Here is a 25,109-nt window from a genome sequence, read left to right as displayed (position 1 = left end):
TTTTATTTAGTATTTCCTGTCACAAAATAGACCATATCATCATATTAAAATCAAGCCACTACATGCCATCTTCCAAACATTAACACACCAATTGTCAACTAGCTACACAAGCAAACATATAACCATCACAAAATATGCCAAAACATAAGGCCATATATATATACATCACATATATCACTTATCAAACACATAATTCAAGCCAACTTAAATAGCCATACACACCACCATTTACAAGCCAAATCTCATGGCTAATATCATAACTCAAAACATACCCAGATAATACTAGCCTATACATGTCATATACCATATATACAAAGCTTCAAAAGTACCAACAAGATGATCAATAATGTGATGACGGTTCATGATGACCCCCGAGTCCGAGGTAGCTTCGGTAATCTATAAAATAGTGAAAAATAAACACAGTAAGTTTTAAAATCTTAGTAAGTCATATACAAATAAAATTATCACATGATTCAACACCATTTCCATCAAATAGGCAAACTATGAATAAACACATATAAGTTTACAAACCTTTCTCATTGTTCACATACTCAACATCATAATTGAATTCATCAATTACTTCCCTTTTTAATACTCATATAAATCCCATACATACCTGAATCACTTAACTCATTCACACATTCTTTCTTGACTTTACTTTTCCCGTTGAACCATTCAGAATCGTTAAGGATACTCGAAAATCACAATAGTTCGTACAATGCCATATCCCAGATATGGTCTTACATGTTATCACATATCAATGCCACTGTCCCAGACAAGGTCTTACACGAAATCATATAATGATGCTAGTGTCCCATGCATGGTCTTACATGTAATCACATCTCGGTAATCCTAATGTCATGACATTCGTATCCTATACTATTCCTAAGGTTCGTATGGGACTTTCAGATGTCGTAACTCTGTTGATTCTTAATTGTCTTTGCTCATTCAACATTCATAACAATTCAATGACAATTAAACATGTATAATTCAAATTAAAGACATTTATTTGTATATGAACTTACCTCGTATATACACTAAACGGATCAGATCAACTACTCAACAACTTTCGATTTCCCACGATCTAAATCCGATTTCTTTCGTTCTTGATCTATATACATTCAAAATTAACTTATTTATTCATTGATTCATTCAATTTAATCCACAAACACATATTTGGGTATTTTTACAGTTTAGCCCCTAAAGTTCCACATTTATTCAATTTAGTCTCTATTTCATAAATACACAAAATTCACAAAATTCAATAAGACCCATGCTTGGTAAAATTACCCTTATGCCCTTAGTAGCCCATATCTTTCATTTATTCACACTTTTAACCCCACATTTTCATCTTTTCACAAATTAATCCTTAATTTGTATTTTCTCTAAAAATCACTTAACAAAACATATTAATATACCATTTATCTACCATTTTTCATCATCAACCATCACAAAGCACATAGATTCAACAATGGCACTTCATAAAATCATCAACAAATTCAAAAACTAAGACACGAGCTAGCTAGTACTCAAAGTAGTGATTACAAAAATGTAAAAATATCAAAAACCGAGCAAAAGACATACCTTAATCAAAGATTCAAAGGACTGAACCCTAGATGAGCATAAAATGGTGTTTTTCACCTTCAAAATCCGGCTAATGCATAAAATATGGAGAAAAATCATGTTTGAATATGATTTTATTAACTTAATTTGTCATTTACCTATTTACCCTTAATAAATAAACTTAGAAATTTATAATGCATGTCCATAAATGCCCATTAACCTTATCAATGTCATAATAACATCATAAGGACCTCACATTTAATCAACCTAACAATTAGATACCTTTATCAAATAGAATGCAAATTTTGTATTTTACACGATTTAGTCCTTTTTCTCAAATTAATCATCCAAACGATAAATTTATTTCACAAAAATTTCAAACATATATAATCACATGTTGTAAACTCCAATAATAATATTAAAATAAATTTCTATCCTCGAATTTTTGGTTCCAAAACCACTGCTCTCATTTAGCTAAAATCAGGTTGTTACAACTCTACCCTCTTAGGGATTTTCATCCCCGAAAATCTTACCAGTGAATAGGTTTGGATATTGCTTTCTCCTAGCATCCTAGGCTTCCTACATAGCTGCTTCAACCCCATGTCGATCCCACAAGACTTTCACTAATGTTATTCTTTTATTTCTTAGCTTTTTAATCTCATGAGCCAAAATTCAGATCAGTTTTTCACTGTATGATAAATCTGGCTAAATTTCAACTTCAGTCGGGGAAATAACACATGAGGGATCAGATCTATATCTTCGTAGCATCCACACATGAAATAAATTATGAATTTTCTCTAACTCAAATAGTAATGCTAATCGATATGCCATTGGCCACAACTCGCTCGATAACTTCATAAGGTTTGATGGATCTCGGGCTCAACTTTCCTTTTCTGCCAAATATGAGTATTTTCTTCCATGGTGAAACTTTTAAAAACACTTATCTCCGATCTGAAATTCAACATCTTTCCGTTTCAAGTCTACATATGATTTATGACGATCTGTCGCTGCTTTTAGACTATCACGAATTACCTTCACTTTATGTTTGGTCTCTTTAATCAAGAATGATGTAACCATTTACATGTAAATATTTCCATTTTTTCATACATTAAGTTTCTCAATTGAGATGTCAAATAACACACTTAAAGAAATGATAAATTGTAAATTATTTTCACTCATGGTTTAGTTTTGTGTAGTAACACTCAAAATCCAGACCCGGTGAATCAGGTCGGGTTTATGGTGTTACATAATTTGGTGTTGAACTCATGAAAACTCAAAAGCATCAAATCTGCTAGAAATATATATATCTGCCATAGGAAACAGTCCTTTACCATTCAGTTTACTATAGTACTCTAGCCTAGGAGATTGATGACTAACATACTAACCTCTATGGTGGTAACTCTAAGACTCCGCCCATTTAAAAACTTATCACAAATATAAGAATAGGTAGAGCCAGGATCTATCAATGCATATATGCAGGTACTAAATAAAGAAAAGTCACTCATAATAATGTCGTAAGCTTCGAGATCCTCCTTTAAATGCATAATGTACACCCTAACTAAATCCTTTGGGCTAGGTCTGACTATGTTCCTTTTTGGAGTTCCTTGGACCGATCCTAGTTTAACCATTGTTTCCATTTTTACTTCTGTTTAGGGCTTTCTAACCATATGCATAAACTGCTCAGTATTTCCTTCTACATTTATAGGGCAATCCTTCTTCAAATGGTCTTGGGCTTCATAATTAAAACATCCCTCAATATCCATCCAGTATATGCTAGTTTGGTTCTTCCCACAACTATTACAAATAGGAAGTTTCATTCTTTGGGACCCTTGTAACAGCCCGATTTTAGCTAAATCAGAATAGTGGTTTTGGAACAACAAATTCGAGGTCAGAAAATTATTTCAATATTATTTTTGGTGTTTATATTATGTGATAATATATGTGTGAAAGTTTTGTGAAATAATTTTATCGTTTAGATGCTTAATTTGAGAAAAGGACTAAATCGCATAAAATGCAAAAGTAGTATGTTATAAGTTAAAAGTGCTTAATTGTTATGGTTTATTAAAATAAAGGTCCTTATTTTGATATTAGACCATTGATAGTGTAATTTGACATAAATGGCCTTATATTTGATGTTTAAAATGTTTATAAACCAAGGTTAATTAAGTAAATTATGAATTATGTAAAATAAAACAAAACAAAATTTATAATGGTTGTCATCTTCATTATTTCAAAACTGAAATATCAAAGAAGAAGAAGCTAAATTAGGGCTTGAACACTCAGCACTTGTGAGCTTCAATTGGTATGTGATTTTTGTTCAATTTTTGATGATTTTTATGTTTTTGTAATCATTGCTTTGTGTTCTAGCTAGCCCATACCCTAATTTTTGAATTGGTTGATGAATTGGTGAGTTGCAATTGATGATAGCTTGATGTTTTTGAATGTTGATGATGTAAAATGAATAATTGTTGATAGATTTTAATGTTTTGTAAAGTGATTTTTGACAAAAATGTTAAGTGAGGATTAAAATGTGAAATTTGTAAATTGTGGGGTTAAAAGTGTGAATAAATGAAAGATATGGGCTGCTAAGGGCATAAGGGTAATTTTTCCAAGCATGGATCTTATTGAATTTTGTGAATTTTGTGTATTTATAAAATAGGGACTAAATTGAATAAATATGGAATTTTAGGGGCTAAAGTGTAAAAATGCCCAAATATGTGTTTGTGGATTAAATTGAATGAATCAATGAATAAATGAGTTAATTTTGAATGTATATAGATTAAAAACAAAAGAAATCAGATTTAGATAGGGGGAAATCGAAATTTGTCGAGTAGCCGATCTGATCCGTTCAGTGTATATACGAGGTAAGTTCCTTTGCAAATAAATGTCTTTGAATTGAATTATATGTGTTTATTTGTCATAGAATTATTATAAATGTTGAACAAGCAACTACGAGCAAGAATCGATAGAGTTACGACATCCGAAAGTCTCGTACGAACCTTCGGAATAGTATCAGATACGAAGTCATGACATTAGGTACGAGATGTGATTACATGTAAGACCATGTCTGGGACATTGGCATTGTATTGTGATTATGTGTAAGACCATGTCTAGGACATTGGCATCGTATTATAATTTCGTGTAAGATCCTGTTTGGACATCGATATGTGATAACATGTAAGACCATATTTGGGATATGGCATTGTATGAGCTTATGTGATTTCCGAGTATCCTTAACAATTTCGAATGGTTCAACGGACAAAGTTAAGTTGAGAAAGAATGTGTGAATGCGTTAAGTGACTCAAGTACGTATGAGATCCATACTAGTATTGAAAAGGAAAGTATTTGATGAATTCAATTATGATATTGAATATGTGTACCATGAGAAAGGTTTGTGAACTTGAATCTGTTTAGTTATTCTTAGCATATTTGAATTGATATGAAAATACTCATTTGATGACTTTATTTTTATATGGCTTACTAAGCTTTTAAAGCTTACTGTGTTTATTTTTCACTATTTTATAGATTATCAAAGCTAGCTTGGACTCAGGGATCGTCATGAAACATCATCACACTATCGATCATCTCGTTGGTACTTTTGGAGTTTTGAATATATGGTATATGGCATGTATAGGCTAGTAAGTTAATGGTACTTTGAGTTATGACTTTAGCCATGAGATTTGGCTTGTAAATGTTGGTGTATATGGCCATTTAAGTTGGCTTAAGTTATGTGTTTGATAAGTGATATTTGTGATGTATATAATGCCTTATGTGTTGGCTTGTTTTGGTATGTTTGCCATAGTTGATGATATAGCTGAATGGTTGTTCATTTGGTTAGTTATTAATTGATGTATTAATGCTTGGAAGTTGGCATATTGTGGTTTGTTCTTGAGATGAGAATATGGTGTGTTTTGTGACATGAAATAGATGATAAGATTATGAGTTAGTGCATTTGGAACTTATATAAGTTGTGATGATTTTGGCATAATAATTTGTATGTTTTGATTATGGAATTGAGTAGTTTAAATGGTTGACGATAGATGGCATAAAATGTGTATGAAATAGCATGCTTTGGTTGCTTATATATGTATTGAAATGGTACTATTTTGGTTGCTAGGTATCCATGAGAAAAAGGTGGAAAATTGGCTTTACAAATAGCCTATTTTTGTCGACACGGGCGTGTGTCTCAGCCGTGTGTGACATACAGTCATTCTACACAGCCATGTGTCCCCTGGGGTACCCTTCGAATTTAAGTCAGTATATCCTACATGTTTGACAGGGTCTAGACACACAGGCTTGTCTACTGGCCGTGCGTGGCACACAGGCTAGCACATGGGCATGTGGCTGGCCGTGTGACCCGAGTTAGTAACCCCTCCAGTTTTCCCATGGCCATGGCATACAGGCATTTCCTCGGCTATGTGGTGCAAGTCAATATGTATGCCCTATTTTCACATGGCCTGTGACACGGGCGTGTCTGGTGGTTGTGTGAGGCACACGGACGCGTGACCCTTAAATATATGAAAATTTTCTAAGTTTCTCAAAGTTTGCAAATGTTATCGGTTTAGTCCCGAACCACTTTTAAGCATGTTTTAAGGTCTCGTAGGACCTTATAAGGGACAATGTGGATGAGTTGAATGGATATTTATTATGAATGCATAAATGTATGTGAATGATGTGTATTACCCGATAATGCCTCGTAACCCTATTCTGGCGATGGATATGGGTCAAGGGTGTTACAACCCTCTCGTGCTGGCCATAGACGTTGTTTGGCTTACAATCATTTCTCGTTAAAAGCCTATAGTTTGTGACTCCCTGGATGAGGTAGTAGAAAACCCTCTTACATCTTTGGGTCTTTTGAATCCAACACTGGACACTACAACAAAAATCACGTGCTTGCTCCTTTCCCTATCCCTGACCATATTTCTTTCTTGAATGGCCACTTTCATTCTTTGGGCCTTAGCAGAAAAGGCTGTAAAGTCTCTAATCTCTAGTAGTACCCTCAATTCCTTATTCAATTCTCCTTCAAACCTTATGCACAAACCTTCCTCATCTAGCACTAAATCCTTAACGTATTTCCTTAGCTAGATAATCACCTTCTCATACTCAAGAACTATCATTTTCCCCAGTTTGAGTTCTAAAAAGTTCTTTATTTGTTCAAAAAAGAGTTTGTTGACGAACTTTTCCTTGAACTTCTTTGGGAAAAAGTTCTAATTCACCAGATCTCTTGGGACCATGCTAGATAATGTGGTCCACCTATAACACCCCCTACTCGTATCCGTTGCCGAAATAAGGTATAAGGCATTACCGAAACTTACAGAACCAACTTCCATTTACCCGAACCAAGTATCATTTATTTATCAAAAATTATTATTATGTCTCTTAAATGAAATTCTGAAGCCCAAATTATGCATCAGGACCAGACAATAACCAAGTCAGAATCACAGGGAATTTTTCGCAAAATCACAAAATTATACTTACTCTAGCCATGCCAATAACTAGGTTACAAACATTCGTTTCCATGTAAACATTGGTATTTAGTCTATAAATGAAATTCTTTCAAAATAAGTCATTTTCATATACCAAAAGATATAGGTTGATACTATGATAGGGCTCCGACTAATCTCCAACCTTAGAGCCCCCGAGCACTATAAAACAGGGAAAAGGAGAACGGGGTAAGCACATAGTGCATAGTAAGTTCATGTAACAAGAATTATACTTACCATACTTATACATCCATCATTTAACAACACAAGCACACATCCAATTCTCATAAACATATACCTATCACATACAAACTCAACTTTTGCATTAGTTAAGCAACATCATATAAATCCAATACAAAGATAAATGATTAATGTGTAACAATTGGTTTTAGCTAAACCGGAATAGTGGTTTTGGGACCACAAATATGAGGTCAAAAAATTATTTAATATTATTAATGTGTTTATATCATGTGATTATATATGTGTGAACATTTTGTGAGCTAATTTTATCATTTAATTGCTCAATTTGATAAAAAGACTAAATCGCATAACATGCAAAAGTAGCATGCTATTAGTTAAATGTGTTTAATTGCTATGGTTGTTTAAATGTGAGGTCCTTATGTTGATATTAGACCATTGATAGTGGAGATGGACATTAATGGCCTTATATTTGATGATTAAATGGTTTAATAACCAAGGGTAAAATGGTAAACTATGAATTAAATTAAGTTAAAATAAAACAAAACTATTTTAATTCATCATTTTCCATCTTCTTCAATTGAAAATAAAGAAAAGAAAGAGAGCTTCAAATTCTTTTAGGGTTCGGCACTTGTGTGGCTTAATTAAGGTATGTTTTGAGCTCGGTTTTTGATGATTTCTACATTTTTTTAGATCGTTGCTTAGAACACTAGCTAGCCCGTACCCTAATTTCTGAATTTGTTGATGAATTTTTGAGTTGCCATTGATGATAGCTTGATGTATTTGAATGTTGATGATGGAAAATGAATAATTGTTGATAGATTTTAATGTTTTATAAAGTGATATTTTACAAAAATGTCAAATAAGGATTAAATTGTGACATTTGTAAATTGAAGGGTCGAAATGTGAAATAAATAAAAATAATAGGTTACTAAGAGTCTATGAAGAATTCAGCTAGCATGAATTTTGAAAAAAATTGTATAATTTGTTTTTTTATGAATTGAGGACTAAATTGTAATAAATGTGAAAGCTTAAGGCCAAAGTACAAATTGGCTTAAATATGTGTTTGTGGACTAAATTGAATGTGTTGATGAATAAATAAGTTATTCTTGAATTCATATAGATCCTGAAAGAAATAAATTAGATTTAGATCGAGGGAAATCAGAAATTCTCGAATAGTCCATCTAGTCTGTTTATTCTGACTACGAGGTAAGTTCATATGCAAATAAATGTCTTTAAATTGAATTATACATGTTTAATTGTGATTGAATTGCTATGAATGTTGAACGAGCACATACGAGCAAGAATCGACAGGGTTATGACATCTGAAAGTCCCGTACGAACCTTAGGAATAATGTAGGATACAAATGTCATGACATTAGGTTATCGAGATGCGATTACATCTAAGACCATTTCTGGGACATTGGCATTGTTTTGTGATTACGTGTAAGACCATGTCTGGGACATTGGCATCGTATTATGATTTCGTGTAAGACCCTGTCTGGGATAGTGGCATCGATATGTGATAACATGTAAGACCATATCTAGGATATGGTATTGTATGAGATTTATGTGATTCCTAGTATCCTTAACGATTTTGAATGGTTCAACAGGCAAAGTGAAGTCGAGAAAGAATGTGTGAATGAGTTAAGTGACTCAGGTACGAACAAAATTCATACGAGTATTGAAAAGGGAAGTATTTGATGAATTCAATTATGATATTGAATATGTGTACAATGAGAAAGGTTTGTGTTCATATAAATGTTTATTCATGGTTGCCTATTGATGGAAATGATATTGATTCATGTGATAATTTATTTGTATAAGGCTTACTAAGCTTTTAAAGCTTACTTTGTGCGTTCTTTCCCTATTTTATAGATAATCGATGCTAGCTTGGACTCGAGGATTGTGGAAAACGTCATCACACTATCGATCAACTTGTTGGTATTTTTGGATGCTTTGTAAATATGGTATATGGCATGTATAGTCTAGTGAGTTGATGATTTATTTTGAGATATGATATAGCCATGAGATTTGGCTTGTTTTTTATGTAAATGTTGGTGTGTATTTTGGCCATTTGAGTTGGCTAGATGTATGAACTTGGTAAGTGATATGTGATGTATATATTGCCTTGTGTTTTGGAAAATTTTGTATGGTTGTTGTAATGGTTATATGGTTGCTCAATTAGCAAATAGTCAATTAGTGTATTATTGTTTGGAAAATGGCATGTTGTGAATTGGCTTGATTTTGAGATAATGAAACGGTATGTTTTGAAGCATGAAATAGATGACAAGATGATGAGTAAATGTATTTAGAAATTATGCAAGTTTGATGATTTTGGCATATTGATTTGGAATGTCTTGGTTATGGATTTGAGTAGTTAAGAAAATAGTTTATAAATGGCATGAAATGTGTATGAATTGGCATGTTTTGGCTGCCTATAAATGTATTAAAATGGTACCATATTGATTGCTAGGTGTGCTTAAGAAAAGGGTGGCAAATTGGCTTTGTAAATAGCCTATTTTTGTCCATACGGGCAGAGACACGGGTGTATGTCTCAGCCGTGTGCGACACACAGTCATGCTACACAGCCGTGTGTCCCCTGGGGTACCCTTTTGAATCAAGTCAGTATACCCTATAAGTTTGACACGGTCTAGACACACGAGAGTGTCTACTGGCCATGTGTAGCACACGGGCTGGCACATGGGCGTGTGGCTGGCCGTGTGACCCAAGCCAGTAACCCCTCCAGTTTTCCCACGATCATGTCACACTGGCATGTCCTTGGTCGTGGGGTACAAGTCAGTATGTATGCCCTGTTTTCACACGGCCCGTGACACAGGTGTGTCTGGTGGTCGTGTGAGGCACACGACCTATTCATACGAGCATGTGAACCCTATGTGCATGAAAATTTTATAAGTTTCTCAAAGTTTTCAAATGTTATAGGTTTAGTCCCAAACCTCATTTAAGTATGTTTTAAATTCCCGTAGAACCTAGTAAGGATAACATGATTATATTAGATTGATATTTATGTACAATTGAATCATGTATGAGAAATGTATATTATATGTTGTGCTTTGATCAATAATGCCTCATAACCCTATTCCAGTGACGGATACGGGTTAGGGGTGTTACATAATGAGCTCATCAAAGTCCATAATTTTCATGTTCATTTCTCATATTTATCCCGTTGAATTTCTTGGAATTTCGATGGATATTCAGTAGTACACTTTTGTATACAATTCTGAGTTCGTCAATTCATACACATATGGGTATACCCTCTTTCCAGATAGCACACTCCCGCGAACCTCATTTCTTACAGCGGGATTACCAGTCCAGGTTAAATCCCCTGTATCATATGCTCAAAGAGTATTGTCGGGTTTACCAATCTAGGCTAAATCCCCTGCAATGACAATTACTCTAATGAACTTAATTTATTAGCCATCTAGGTTAAATCCATTTCACATATACTCTTCGGGAGGGCTAATATTTGGATCACCCGTCCAAGATAGATCCTTTTTACAGTAAATTCCCTTTTCAGTGATCCATTGAAGTCCATTTCATTCAACCGGGATTTATTTCTTTTTTTTAGCGAGAATTATCAATTTTCATCAAATATCATACAATGAACATCCAAACCATATTCACATCAATAAACATACATTCCAAGCATTTAGGAATATAATTCAAGTTACCCAAACTTACCCATAGCAATTTGTAGTAGTTGTAGAGATTTCAGGGACTATTCGGCAATTTATCTTCAGTTTCTTGATCTATAATATAAAATTTTCCATGTATCAGCATCTAATTTTAATCTAATTTATTTCACAATTTATACCTCTAAATTTTTGAAATTACATATTTACCTCAAATTTTATAATTTTTACAATTTGGTCCCTACTCAATTAACCCCCCCAATTGAGCTAATTTTTCCTCAATTAACACTTTATTCTATCATCTTAAACTACTTCACAACCTTTGGAAATCAGAATTTCAGCATCAAACCTTAATTCCAAACTTTTTCACAATTAAGTCTTAAAAATCAATTTCTACTAAAAACATTTGATAAATCCATCTTTTGATAAAATTAAAACTTCAAATCCATGTTTATTCATCATAAACTTCCAGTACTCAACCATGGTAACTTTCAATTTCATCCATAAAAACAAAAATTAATGAATTTAATAGTAGGACCTAGTTATAAAAGTCTTAAAACATAAAAATTACAAGAAAAAGACAAGAATTAACTCACCTGATGCAAAAATTATGAAATACTAGCTTAAAGAACCCCTCCTACTGCATTTTGGCTGATGAGAATGAAGAAAAATCAAAAGAAATCTAGATATTTCCACTTTAGTCTTAACTTTATTTAGTTAATTATGCAATATTCCAATTTTGCCCTTAAATCATCAATTTTTTTGTTGATTTCATGCCCTTGCCGTCCAACCCAAATAATTTTGGGTCTAATTTCCTTTTAAATCCTTTCTCATTAGACTCTTAAGTTATTTAATCATTCAAGCAACTTTTACACCTTTTTCAATTTAGTCCTTTCTGTTTAACTAACTACCTAAACGTTAAAATTTTCTAACGAAATTTTAATATTACAATACCACATTTCATAAATATTTATAAAAATATTTTCAACTCAATTTTATGAGATCGAGGTCTTGATACCTCGTTTTTACCCAATTTCTTCAATAAATTTTTTTAGTTAACCACTAAATCGGTAAAATTTTTCTACCGATATTTTTATATGACTTTCCTATCATATTAATATTCATGCAATAATTTTTAAAATAAATATTCTTTTTAAATCGGACTGTTGGTTACAAAACCACTGTTCTGATAACCCTGAATTTAGGCCATTACAGCTCCCCCCTTTTAAGGATTTTCATCCACGAAAATCTTACCAGTAAAGAGGTTCGGGTATTGTTTTCACATTGCCTGCCCTGTTTCCCATGTTGCTTCTTCAATCCCGTGCTTTTTCCATAGTATTTTTACCAAATTTATCTTTTTGTTTCTGAGCTCCTTTTTCTCTCGTGCTAAAATTTTGACTAGTTCTTCACTATAAGTCATATCAGGCTGAATTTCAACCTCTGTCAGGGAAATAACATGTGATGGATCTGAGCGATACTTCCGTAGCATAGATTAACCAGGAAAATAACATCTCACATAATTCCTCTGTCAGGGAAATAACATCTCATAAAATACGGCTCATATGATCGTTTCGTTACTTTCATATGAAAATAGATTCATCAAGGTTTGATTACATAATTTATTCACTATTTAATTTCATTCCTACTATTTTTATTGATTTTTCAAATCCACACCACTGCTACTATCAGCATCTGTTTTTAAGGTAAACTTTACCTATTTCATGGTTTTCCATGAATCAACTAGAATTTGTCATACAAAGCACCAAAATGATCATGATTAACCATTCCAATGGCTAATCGTTACCAAACATTTCCATACCTCTCAATGAACAACATACAAAACGATTATATTGCTATGCTCAAAGTATATATAAGCCATTTTCGCATGGCTATCCAAATTTATACAAAACCAAAGGGTACATGACCAACAACAAAAAGGGTAGTCCTATACATGCCATTTTCAGAGTTCAACCAAAAGTGTACCAAAAGGGCTTTGATAGTGTGAGCGACTTCGACTTTGACACTCCCGAGTCCGATAGCTGACGAACCAAAATCTATAAAACAGAGATTTATAGAACGGAATAAGCATTTAATGCTTAGTAAGTTTTGAGCAATGAAATTAGGCACAATTGAAGTATAGCATTCATATGACTAAACGGATAATTCATATACACATATTCTCAAAATCATTCCTACTTCACATTTCCAACCCTTATATTCATACATAAGGGATCAACTTAACCAAAGGCCGGAAGCTTATTAATCGACTGAGCGAATAATATTTAAAAGGAATCAACTATTCCAATGCATATACAAAACGTACCTCATCATTGGGATTTTACGAGCGTATTAATTGAAATTATTACAGCAAGATCGCTCATTCCCCAACCAAGTACCTTCGGGATTTAGCCGGACATAGCTACTCGCTCAAATGCCTTCGGGACTTAGCCCGGATATAGTAACTCGCACAAATGCCTTCGGGACTTAGCCCAGATATAGTAACTCGCACAAATGCCTTCGGGACTTAGCCCGGAATTAGTCACTAGCACAAATGCCTTCGGGACTTAGCCCGGTTATCATCCGAATATTCATGCACATATCCATAAATCATGACACATCTATATTTCATTTTCATAATTAGAATTCAAACACAAGTCACTTATCAAGCATTACCATTTTCGGCTCAATAGCCACATACAAGAGCATGATTGTGATTTGCTTATAACATGATCTAATCAAACCATAATCTAAGTTCCATTACTCGAAAACTTACCTCGGATGTTGTCGAACGATTTCGACGGCTATTCGATCACTTTTTCCTTCCCTTTATCGGATTTAGTTCCCCTTTGCTCTTGAGCTTAATTTAACAAATAAATTGATTTAATTATTTGAACATCAAAAAGAGAAACTCAAGGTACTTAGCCCATATATACATTAGACATTAGAGTCACATATATATGAAATCATGAATCAAACTCAATATATTAGCCCACACTCTCTTTTAGCCGATTATCTAAGCCAAGATAAAAGCATCAATATGCTTGCCTCTAACCGAATACATGCAACACCAATCTATCTCATGTGGCCGAATATGCATGTCTATGTTGAGGCCAATTATATACTTAATACATTCTACAAATATGGTTACTTGTATTGACTAAATACCATTTTGTTTCAAGTTCAAAACTCGGCTAATACCATATATACACTAGTAATCACATACTAACATTTGCACTTCACCTTAATAGCTAGCTTAGCAAACCTTAATTTAACATATAATTGTTCATAACACAATTAAAGCATCCTCTCCATTCCATCGATTCAAAACACATACATTACTCAATAATGTTCAAAATCATATTTGGCCTTAGTACACCCTTGTTAGCCGATTTTTCTTCATTTAGCAACTAGTGCACATATGTGCTCATTTGCTAGACTCTACTTCACCTAACTACCCTTTCTCATCCAAATAACATGAACAACATTTACTCTTGACATCAAGCATTCTTTAATTCGGCTATTACTAGTATGAGCTTTAACCATTCATATTTTTAGAAAGACCAAGTTCTTTCCTCAATACATTCATCATCAAGATTCAAGTAAAACAATCAAAATTCCTTCCCTTATAACCATAGCCGAAGGCTCTATTCACCCATCAATAGTGAAAATATTTGCATGGGCTAAGCAACAACCATGATAATTTACCGAAAACAAGTAATTATTTCACAATTTCAACACAATATACTAACCTTCCTAAGGATTCAAGTGACCGAAATTCTTCCCCTCCTTTGTTTCTTCTATTCGGCCAAGTTGAACAACAAAGAAAGAACTTTGTTTTTCCTCCTCTTTCTCTAGTCACGGCAATGGGGAGTAAGGGGGAGACAACTTTGGTTTCTCTTCCCACTCACCTCATGTTTTATCATTCTTAATTCACTATTTTATTTTCTAAACCCATAATGCTAATAGAAAATTCATATTATCATCTATGACCCATCCATGGCCGGCCACTACTCATAATAAATGGATATTTGACATGCAAACCCTTCATTCTTATAGCATGTATTAATTGATCCTTATAGATTAAACTATCACATTTTAAAAGTGTCATACATAAGTCCTATTAGCTGAATTCACATGCAATTGACTATATCGAAGCTTAAAACTTCCACACATTCATATTCACACATTTTAGACAATAAATATCATATTCAAATACTTCGGTGATTCGGTTTAGCGGTCCCAAAACCGCTTTCCGACTAGGGTCAAATTAGGGCTATCATAGTAAAGCTAACCGATAAGCAACTGGTCCAATCCGTTCCGTAATCTCATATGGCCCGAAGAATCGTAGGCTCAATTTACCTTTTTGACCAAATCGGAGTACTTTCTTTCATGGTGATACTTTAAGAATACCTTGTCACCGACTTGAAATTCAATCTCTTTTCGTTTCAAGTCAGCATACGATTTTTGTATAACATCCTGAAATAAGGCCTAGTCAGAATAGTGGTTTCAGGACCACAAATTCAACGTTAAAATAATTATTTCATGATCATTATAAGGACTAGGATATGAAAATAAGCATTTGTTAAAGTTTCATGAAGAAATTATAAGTATAAGGTGTCCAATTGGAAATTAGGGACCAAATTGAATAAATTGCAAAACTTGGGTTCTAGAAGCAATTTGTATAAAATTGCTTTGGAATATTAATTAGAGGTCCTTAAAGAGTAATTTTCTCAAGTTTTAAGTTTTTGGACAAAAAAGGGCATGCATGGAAAAATTTGAAAGTTTAGTAAGGAGGGCATTTTGGTCATTTGGTAATAAAATTAATAAAAAGGGAAAAAGGAAGCAAAATTCAGCCATTTCTTCTCCATGGCTGCAGAAAATTAAAGGATCTTCATAGCTAGGGTTTTCAACATTTTCAAACTCAATAGTAAGTGCTCTCTAGCCCCGTTTTTAACGTTCTTCGTATTTTTGAAATCCTTGTAACATGCTCTCTCTATTTCTACCCATATTTCAAGCCAGGGTTCATGTTCAAAAATTTATCTATGCATGATATGTTTGTGTTTTGATGATTTATGGAGGGATATGAGAGTTTAAAGGATAGTAAACAACATTTACTATGTAGTTTTTCATGAAAATGGCTTAAGGGACCATTCTTGTAAAAGTTGTGAAAGTGGGTAGAAAAATGTGAAATGAAAGAAAATGCAGGTTGCTATTGGAAAGAAAAATATTCAGCTAGGCTTGGGTAACTTAGAAATTTCATGCATTTAATTATACGAGCCTTAGGATTAAATTGTTAAAGTGTGAAAAATTAGGGGCAAATTGGTCATTTTACCTGGGGGTGAGTCTTAAGCCGAAATGAACAATGGGAGGTATTAATAATTTATTTTTACTGATATAGACCCCAAGGAACCAATTTCAGAGGTCGACCGTGGAAAATGAAAGGTTTCAGAATAACCGAGACACGAATCCGAAACGACTATCAGGTAAGTTCGTATAACGTAAAGTAAACTTTTAATGTACTTAAATAACGCATGTTCTTGAATGTATGAAAATTTAGATATTCATTGCATGATAATCCATGAAATGTGCTATTGTAAATGAAAAGATGATAAATGTCTCGGGTGAAATAAAAAGGGAAATCCAATGGATAAATTATGGCTTACATGACATGAGATCCTGCATGTGTTGCAGAAAAGGATTTAGCCCATACGAGTAATTCGATGATCTCAAAATAGAAAGGATCTAGCCCAGATGGGTGTTCCTTGAGTGATCGAGCCTCCCAAATAATATGGGTGCATTAAGGATTTAGTCCGGACGGGTAATCCAATTGAGGATTGAATTTAGCCTGGACTGGCAATTCAGATCCAAGTTTGTGAGAGAAATTGTCATTAAAAGGGATTTATCCTAGACTGGTAATCCCTCTGTAAGATGTACGGCTCACGGGAGTGCGTAGTTAAGATGATCACTTGTGTGACTTGACGATAATTTGGGCTATCCATCGAGATTTCTGATAAATTCAACAGGATTAACATGAGAAATAGAGATGGAAATATTAAGTTGATGAGCTCATCTAAGACTAATGACATGATGTATTGTTATGAGACTAACTTGATGATTGAGTGCATATGATAAGGAAACTATTTCATGCTTGTTGGAATTATTGCCTAAATATGGTTGTATGCTAATTAGCTGGTAAGTTTACTTTCTATTTTCTGGACTTACTAAGCATATAAATGCTTACCCCCTTCTCTTTTCCCTATCTAACAGAGCTGTGGACTCGTGAAGATTGGAAGACGGTTGGAAAATCAACACACTATCGACTTGTCCCGCTTTGGTGTATAGATACTTTTATTTTGTTTAATGGCATGTATAGGGCTTTTTTTTTTTGGTTATTTTGTTATATGTGTCATTTCGCTAGCCAATATAAAGGCTTAAATGTTATACTTATTCTTTCGTATATGACCATGAGATATGGATCATATTGATGTAGGTTGTTAACCTACTAATGATGCATGTTTATGTTTAAATGCTTCATGAGATATGATGATGAGGTTTATCATGGATGGATGATTGAAATGGGACCTAATAAGTTGATAGTAGACATAGCATATAATGGTATATGGTTATAATATGGCCAAAGGGTAAAATGTAAAATGTGCTATGTTAATCCCTAATACGAAAAGGATAATTTAGTATGTAATAAACCGATGAGATGAGGTTAACATGCAATGAATTATACCAAGGTTGTTTAAGAGTATAATGAGGCCATGTTAAATACCATTGAAGTCTATAAGCGTGTATGGATGATAGAGGGTGACCAAAGGCTTGGAGAATAGCCCTAAAAGGTCTACACGGGTAGACACACAGGCATGTGTCTAGGCCGTGTGTGACACACGGTCAGCCCAATAGGTGTGTTGCCTAGTCGTGTGTCCCCTGCGCCTAAAAGTTTAGGTCAGTTTCCATGGTAGTAAACACACGAGTAGAGACACGGCCATGTGTCTCAACCGTGTGGTGGACACGGCATAAGCACACGGGCGTGTGCCTTGGCCGTGTGCCTTACAATGAATGATGATGTCATAAATAGAATGTCTGGGTTTTTGGACACGAGCGAGGACACAAGTACGTCTAGGCCGTGTGAGGAACATGGGCAAGGGACACGGGCGTGTGCTTGGCCATGTGAAAATCCCTGTAGGTTCGAAATGAAAAATAAATTCAAATAATTCAACACGGGTGAGGGACACGGTCGTGTCTCTAAGCACACGGGTGTGTGAGGCATAACCTAGGAATTTTTATATTTTCCCAGATCAATTTTAATGTATGTTTTCCCATATCAATTTTAATGTATGTTTTGGACCTTGTAGGTCCATAATAGGGACACTATGATGTTGTTTGATTGGTTTTAAATTAGAATGAAATTTTATAACCCATATTTTTTTAGAAATGTCTGAGTATATGTCTGGCAGCGCCTTGTTCTTTGTCTTGGTCTCGGGTATGGGTAAGAGGTGTTAAGTTTAGTGCTATCAAAGCCAAGTTTAGTCAGTTCTAGGACTAACGTAGCATGTATTGAGTATAGGTATACATGCCATTACACAAGTTATGATAGTGTGACATCTTCTAACCATTTTATATTGTATTTGAATATAGTAAATGTCTTCCAATCAAGCTCAAGATGAGTCAAAGGGAGCCAAGAGCCATGCTCCAACTTCCGTTCAGTGAGCTACTGCTAGTAGTAGTAGACGGCCTATGTCTGAAGGCCAGGAAGAGGTAAGAGCTGCCTTCGTCGAGATGATGAATGAATGGTTTGGGGATTACTTGAGAAACTGCCCTAATATACCACGATCTCCTCTGTCCCATGCTCGGTCTGAGGGAGAAGTGCCACAAGGTATGGCACCTGTGAGAATTGGTAAGGGCCCAGTTGATAAACTTAGGAAATACGAGGCTGAAGAGTTTAGGGCTAGGGTTGAGGATGATGCGGAACGAGCTGAGTTCTGGCTCGAGAACACTATATGAGTTTTGGATGAATTGTCATGTACACCCGAGGAATAATTGAAGTATGTTGTATCTCTTCTGTCAGATACAGCAACCATTGGTGGAAAACGGTATCCTCAATGGTACCGAAGGAAGACATTACATGGGCGTTTTTCCAAGATGAGTTTAAAAACAAATACATTAGTCAAAGGTTTTTAGACTCGAAGCTAAAGGAGTTCCTGGAACTTAAACAAGGAAATAAGACTATGTCAAAATACAAAAGGGAATTTGTAAGATTAAGTTAGTATGCAACGGAGCGGGTCCAATTAGAGACAGAAATGTGTAAGCGCTTCAAGGAAGGCTTGAATTAGGAAATTAAATTGCTTATCAGGATCCTTGAGATACAAGAATTTGTTGCATTAGCTGATTGGGTCAAGAAGGCTGAAAAGCTAAATAATGAAAGATAGCAACCTAAGAGAGAAGCTTGAGTTTCGAGTAAGAGGTCTAATGTAACGCCCCATACCCGAGACCGTCGCCGGAGTCGAACACGAGGTGTTAACAGACTTAATTCATTACTTAAACAGCTCAAACAATTTATTTTTTAAAAATTTCAGTCAAGCTAGCAATCTGCATCACAGTCGCTTAAAAATTCATATCTCGAGTTCCAAAACTCAAAATCCAATTACATAAATTTTACCTAAAACTATACTAATATATCTATTTATTAATTTTTTTCTAGAATTTTTGGTCTAGCAAATTAGTACATTTTATTAGTTAAAGTCTCCCCTGTTTCAGGGTTCGACTGCTCTGACCTCTGTGTATTACAAATCAGATATCTCCTTGTACAGAGTTTCAATGACTATGCCGTTTATTTCTAATAAAACTAGACTCAATAAGGAATCTGTACATATAAATCATGACTTATAATTATCTTTGAAAAATTTATGGTGAATTTCCAAAGTTAGAACAGGGGATCTAGAAATTACTCTGGACCTATTTCACAAAAATTTAAACATCTCATAAAATATAACTCATATACCTGTTTTGTTCCATCCATATGAAAATAGACTCATAATTCTTCAATTCCAAATTTTATTCACCATCTAATTGTATCTCTACTATTCTTAATGATTTCTCAAACTCACATCACTGTTGCTGTCTGAATCTATTTTATGGTAAATTTTACCTATTTCATGGTTTCCATGGATTAGCTAGCAATTTAGCATACATAACACCAAATATGATCATGATTAGCCATTCCAATGGCTAATCATTACCAAGCATTTACATACCACTCAATAACCATATCATAAGACCATATATACAAAATGATTATAATGCTATACATGCCATACTCAAAATATACAAGCCATTATGCCAAGATGGTATACGGATAGTGTGAGTGTGCCTCCGACCGTTCTCGATTTCCGAGCTGGCTTGTCAACACTACAAGGAATGAAAAGGAGGGAGTAAGCATAAATGCTTAGTAAGCTCACATGCAAATAGCAAGTAACACAACTATATACGCAAACATAAAATATCATTTGCATAATCATCACCGAGACATTCATATCACATTTTCATTTATCATTTTACCATATTGTTGTTATATCGAGTTTTCAACCCGAGGGTTAAGTACATACCTGTTCAAAGTATTCATTTCACAAAACTTACCAATACGTCCCTTTCATCTCGAGTATTCCTCTATTTGAGTAGAATTTTACCCGTTGAACACATCGGAATATAATTCAAATACATGGAAAGTTTGCACATAATTGCTACATATGTAGCCAAGCTACCATGTAACCCGCCCATAAGTGAACTCAGACTCAACTCAACGAGCTCGGGCGTTCGCATCCATAAGTGAACTCGGACTCAACTCAACGAGCTCGGATGCCTAGTTACATCTCTCGAAGTCGGACTCAACTCAACGAGTTCGGACATTCGCATCCATAAGTGAACTCGGACTCAACTCAGCGAGTTCGGATGCCCAAATATCCTAGTGATATGTCACTTGTATCCTAATCCATTCCTAAGGTTCAACAGGACCTTTTTCCGAATCATGTGTCTCAACCATCTTCTACGGAATGCCGTTACCGATACTCGGTAGTATTTCACATTTTCCAAGTATATCACATAATTTGACATATTAACAAACAATTATCACAGTATAATATTTCATAATAATTATCATATCATTTAAATAACATTAAAACATTTAAAATAATAACCATGTTACCAACATTTACATATGAACTTACCTCGTATGCGAAAATGGCTACTTTTACCATTTCGTCCACAACTTGGTATTTTCCCCATTTTAGCCCGAATTTTAGTTTTACTTGCTCTATCATTTAAAATATAGTCTAATTAGGACTCACATTATACAAATTGACCCAAAATCATATTTTGGCAAAATTACAGTTTTGCCCCTAAACTTTCGTATATTTACACTTTTACCCCAAAGCTCGTAAATTAAACGTCAGCCTATTTTCTTATGTTTTATGACATGCTGATCATTTTTCCTTTCTATGGTAACATCAAATTCTCACTCTAACATGTACTTATGACTATTAGGTATTTTTACCGATTAAGCCCTTTTGCTCGTTTTCACTTAAAACCGAGTAGTACAAGTTGTCTAACATAATTTAAAACCTCATATTCTATCATAAAACACCAAAATACACAAATTTCACCTATGGGTATTTTTCCAAATATGAACCCTAGGTTGAATTATTGCTAGCATAAGCTTAATCGAGCTACCGGGACTTCAAAAACGTAAAAATCATTAAAAACGAGGCTAGAACGGACTTACAATCGAGATTGGAAGCTTGAAAAACCCTAGCCATGGTTTCTCCTTGCTATATTCGGCCATGGGGTTGAAGATGAGCAAAATTGGCTTTTAATTTTGTATTTTAATTCATTTTACCCCTAAATGACCAAAATGCCCTTACTACTAAACTTTCCAAAAATTCCATCCATGTCCAATTTTTTCCATAGACTTAGAAATTGGTAAAATTTCTATTTAAGATCTCCTAATTAATATTTCAAAACAATTTCATACTAGAAACTTCTAGAATGCAAGTTTTACAAATTATTCGATTTAGTCCCTAATTTCAATTTAAGCACTTTATGCATAAAATTTCTTCACGAAATTTTCACACAATCATGCAATCATATCATAGACCTAAAAAGAATCATAAAATAATTATTTCTATCTCGGATTTTGTGGTCACGAAATCGCTATTCCGACTAGGCCCAAAATTAGGATATTACAACTCTCCCCCCCTTTAGGGATTTTCGTCCCCGAAAATCTTACCAGAAAAGTGGTCTTCACTTTTAATCTCATATTCGGTTCCGAAGAACTTTCACTTAGGTTGTACCTCCAATACATCTCTTTAATTTCTCATATGATCTGAAAGCTTACAGTCTCAACTCTCAACTGTTCTTAAATTTTCAACCCTTCTCAGTTTCCCATGATATCATGACATAAAACTCGGATCTTAACTTGATTAATGGAGACCGAAATTCCAAGAAATCCAACAATCAAAGAGACCTAAAATTCCATGAATCTGATGAGTAGGAATTCATTCAATACAGATATGATTTATAGATCTCGCTAAACATTTAACAATAGGATACATCACATTTTCCTCTTTCTGCTATGGAATTAATTCTGATATGGCCTCAAGAATAATCCTTCTCATTTCCATCCCAATATCAACACTGACAAGGATAATTTTGATAGATTCCAATGCTCGGCTTTAACCCCTTTAACAATTCCGATTTTATGTAAAATAGAAAGCTCTAAACTATCACATTACCTCACTGTCTTGAAACACATCACAATTCATACAACGGTACATTATTGAAAGTCAGGAAGTCTTTACTCAATGTAGACTAGTCTAGTTCAGACGCTTCGATTACCAATATTCTCATCTATCCAAACTTTGTCAACATGTAATAAACTTTTTAGCTTTCACAAGACGAAAACCTTATCATTCGTAGTGACTTTAACTAATATCCAACTTTTTTTAATAAATATACACTTCTCGTTCAGACTATTTACTCTTTTATCAGTACAAAAATGAAATTATATTATCAGACTTGAGAAAAATAACCCTGACATAATTGTCACATGAAATATTTCAAATAAATAATTCACCATACCGACTGAAACTCGCGCTTTTATCACCTATGCCTTTACTGATGTCAAATCCTTACACAGAAATTAGAAAAAAAAATCCCAATACTAAAATCACCACATTACCAAGATCAAATTAGAAGTATAGTCATACTTGACATGATTATCACGAGCTGAAGAACGTACTTCGAACATGAGTCATAATTGACAAATTATAGAACAAAGATAACAAGAAAACCGAATAAAGAAATCCAAGATAGATACTATGCCGGAGAATCGAAAACCAAACTCATAGAGAAAATACAAAATACCCTGATAATTTTTCAAAGAAAGAAAGTCCAAAAGAAAACATCATTTAATCCCACTGGAATCAAATATAACAAGAACAATATATCTTCCCATACATATATATCAGATGAAGCATCAAGTAGAAGAAACAGAATCATAATATCATATGTATTCTCTCATCAATTATTATCAGACAAAATGGAATAGAATACCCGATGAAATAGAGCAATATAAATTATAAACCAGTCAGACTACCAATGCTTTCATCCAACACTAGAATTAGAAGACATTCCCATATAACAAGAATTTCTTCAAAAGATCAATAGCCATAGAAATATTTCTGAGAACGGGTAAACACATAGAACATCTCAAAAGAGACTGCTAAATCTGTCCAGTCATAACTGTCACACTCAGATAGTTCACATTTCAAATATCATTTCCCCAACTAGTTCTGCCATCACAAATTTCATATTAAACCATTCACTAAAGAAGGTAAGTTCTGAATAAATTTTGATTTACACTTTTCTTGACCTTGCACCTGAGTAATTCGATTTACGAAAGAGAATTTCCTTCTCTAACTGGGACAGTGCATAATTCCAATAATCTTTATATCAATCCGATACTTTACTGACTCTGACTTTACTTATCAGCTCATTTTCAATCTCTGATCATACTTATAATTATTCTATCACTGAACTCTTTGGGTTCTGAACTAGAAACTTATTCAATACAAATCTCATGAAATTCCATTATAAGTACCACTTCGGTAGGGGGGAGGGGTTGTAGGACCTCTGACTCGACTTTCTTATACAAACACATATGACACAACTTCCATCATCATAGCAACATCATCAAAATCATGTCATTCATTCAGGCAATGCAACATTCATGTTGGCTTACACAAATTTTCCTATTGTCTCATTTAGACAATATACTTATGCATACATTCTATGTTTTCTAGATAGCTTTACTTATCTATTCATTTAATTAAATTAATTCATGCTCATGACATCATATAAGGCCAAACAAACATAGATATTTGCATCAAAATCACAACATTCATTTCATGCATCATCATGTACATATCATTACAATCATATAATTCAGTCCAACAATTTAACATAGACAAGTTCATTTCATTATAATCCTTTATCTTATAAAAATTATATATCATTAGCATTCATCAACATTCGACGTCCAAATCAAGACAAGGACATTTTCATTCGTATCATAATATTATGACTTTTATTCATACCTCTACTACTTTCTATTTATTCTGTTCATCTTATCAAGTAAGCCATATACACTACATCATATAAGCATTAAGAAAATATGGATATTTATCACATATGTATCATAAACTTTTATTCATACTTTTCTGAACTGAGACTTATCATAATCATAATTTTACTCAAATACCTTCACATAACATTGAACATGGTCGGTGCAGCTCGGTTGGAGAGTACCTTGTCTAAATAAGACGGTACTCATACGCATGCTAAGTTAGTCCGAGAACCGACTAAACCTGCTCTGATACCACCAAATGTAATGCCCCGTACCCGAGACCGTCACCGGAGTCGAACACGAGGTGTTAACAGACTTAATTCATTACTTAAACAGCTCAAACAATTTATTTTTTAAAATTTTCAGTCAAGCTAGCAATCTGCATCACAGTCACTTAAAAATTCATATCTCGAGTTCCAAAACTCGAAATCCAATTCCGTAAATTTTACCAAAAACTAGACTCAAATATATATTTACTAATTTTTTTATAGAATTTTTGGTCTAGCAAATTAGTACAGTTTATTAGTT

The sequence above is a fragment of the Gossypium hirsutum genome, chromosome A03 (genome assembly GCF_007990345.1).
Source record: "Gossypium hirsutum isolate 1008001.06 chromosome A03, Gossypium_hirsutum_v2.1, whole genome shotgun sequence".
Taxonomy (NCBI): domain Eukaryota; kingdom Viridiplantae; phylum Streptophyta; class Magnoliopsida; order Malvales; family Malvaceae; genus Gossypium; species Gossypium hirsutum.
The sequence above is the reverse complement of the archived record's forward strand: the minus strand, read 5'-3'. Positions refer to the sequence as shown.